General features: G+C 38.6%; 1 protein-coding gene across 1 annotated transcript in view; it reads right to left on the bottom strand.

Moving 5' to 3' along the window:
• Nucleotides 1-2,500, bottom strand: part of LOC121845599 — a 34,494-nt gene that overhangs the window by 26,026 nt on the left and 5,968 nt on the right. The window lies entirely within an intron of this gene.

Raw genomic sequence — 2,500 nt, 5'->3', positions numbered from 1 at the left:
TGAGTAGGCCTGTAATTAATGATGTATTTTCCTAAGTGAATAAGAATGTTAGAACATACAATGACAAAATGACCTGGATACAAGAGTGAATTTAAATTTATTAAAAGAGTAACCTGTAATTAATGATGTTTTATTTTCCTAAGTGACATAGAGTTGTATTAAATGTGTCGAACTGTAATTTGATGTATCTTGGCCAGGTGACAGTTGTAAAATGAGTAGGCCTGTAATTAATGATGTATTTTCTAAGTTAAATAAAGAATGTTCTCAATGAGCCTACCTGGTAAATAAAGATGTTCTCAACTGGCCTACCTGAAATAAAGGTGTTCAAAATGGCCTACCTGGTTAATTAAAGATGTATTTAGCCTACCTGACATAAATGTTTAAACTGAGCCTAGGCCTGTAAATAAAGGTGTTCTCAACTAGCCTACCTGGTTAAATAAAGGTGTTCTCAACTAGCCTACCTGGTTAAATAAAGGTGTTCTCAACTAGCCTATCTGGTTAAATAAAGGTGTTCTCAACTAGCCTATCTGGTTAAATAAAGGTGAAATAAAAATAAATACAATTTTTTTTTAAATAAACTTTTCCTGCCAGTCCTGCTACAGGTATATTATACTCCATAACATTCCCCTCCTACTGGTGTCAGGTGGTATATTATACTCCATAACATTCCCCTCCTACTGGTGTCAGGTGGTATATTATACTCCATAACATTCCTCTCCTACTGGTGTCAGGTGGTATATTATACTCCATAACATTCCCTCCTACTGGTGTCAGGTGGTATATTATACTCCATAACATTCCCCTCCTACTGAATCAGGTGGTATATTATACTCCATAACATTCCCCTCCTACTGGTGTCAAATAAATATTATACTCATAACATTCCCCCTACTGGTGTCAGGTGGTATATTATACTCCATAACATTCCTCAACTCCTACTGGTGTCAGGTGGTGTATTATATTCCTTCCTACTGGTGTCAGGTGGTATATTATACTCCATAACATTCCTCTCCTACTGGTGTCAGGTGGTATAATACTCCATAACATTCCCTCCTACTGGTGTCAGGTGGTATATTATACCTCCATAACATTCCTCTCCTACTGGTGTCAGGTGGTATATTATACTCCATAACATTCCTCCTCCTACTGGTGTCAGGTATATTATACTCCATAACATTCCTCTCCTACTGGTGTCAGGTGGTATATTATACTCCATAACATTCCTCTCCTACTGGTGTCAGGTGGTATATTATACTCCATAACATTCCTCTAACAGGTGGTATATTATACTCCAAACATTCCTCCCTACTGGTGTCAGGTGGTTATTATACTCCATAACATTCCTCTCCTACTGGTGTCAGGTATTTATACTCCATAACATTCCCCTCCTACTGGTGTCAGGTGGTATATTATACTCCATAACATTCCCCTCCTACTGGTGTCAGGTGGTATATTATACTCCATAACATTCCCCTCCTACTGGTGTCAGGTGGTATATTATACTCCATAACATTCCCCTCCTACTGGTGTCAGGTGGTATATTATACTCCATAACATTCCTCCTCCTACTGGTGTCAGGTGGTATATTATATTCTAACATTCTCCTACTGGTGTCAGGTGGTATATTATACTCCATAACATTCCTCTCCTACTGGTGTCAGGTGGTATATTATACTCCATAACATTCCCTCCTACTGGTGTCAGGTGGTATATTATACTCCATAACATTCCTCTCCTACTGGTGTCAGGTGGTATATTATACTCCATAACATTCCTCTCCTACTGGTGTCAGGTGGTATATTATACTCCATAACATTCCTCTCCTACTGGTGTCAGGTGGTATATTATACTCCATAACATTCCTCTCCTACTGGTGTCAGGTGGTATATTATACTCCATAACATTCCCCTCCTACTGGTGTCAGGTGGTATATTATACTCCATAACATTCCTCTCCTACTGGTGTCAGGTGGTATATTATACTCCATAACATTCCTCTCCTACTGGTGTCAGGTGGTATATTATACTCCATAACATTCCCCTCCTACTGGTGTCAGGTGGTATATTATACTCCATAACATTCCTCTCCTACTGGTGTCAGGTGGTATATTATACTCCATAACATTCCCCTCCTACTGGTGTCAGGTGGTATATTATACTCCATAACATTCCCCTCCTACTGGTGTCAGGTGGTATATTATACTCCATAACATTCCCCTCCTACTGGTGTCAGGTGGTATATTATACTCCATAACATTCCTCTCCTACTGGTGTCAGGTGGTATATTATACTCCATAACATTCCTCTCCTACTGGTGTCAGGTGGTATATTATACTCCATAACATTCCTCTCCTACTGGTGTCAGGTGGTACAGTACACCATAATTTGCAAATAAATTAATTAAAAATCCTACAATGTGATTTTCTGGATTTTTTCTCATTTTGTCAAAAGTTGAAGTGTACCTATGATGAAAATTACAGGCCTCTCTCATCTTTTTACGT

Source organism: Oncorhynchus tshawytscha, unplaced genomic scaffold (assembly GCF_018296145.1).
Source record: "Oncorhynchus tshawytscha isolate Ot180627B unplaced genomic scaffold, Otsh_v2.0 Un_scaffold_4286_pilon_pilon, whole genome shotgun sequence".
NCBI classification, from domain to species: Eukaryota; Metazoa; Chordata; class Actinopteri; order Salmoniformes; family Salmonidae; genus Oncorhynchus; species Oncorhynchus tshawytscha.
Note: the sequence above shows the minus strand (reverse complement) of the source record. Positions and strands in the feature narration are given on the sequence as shown.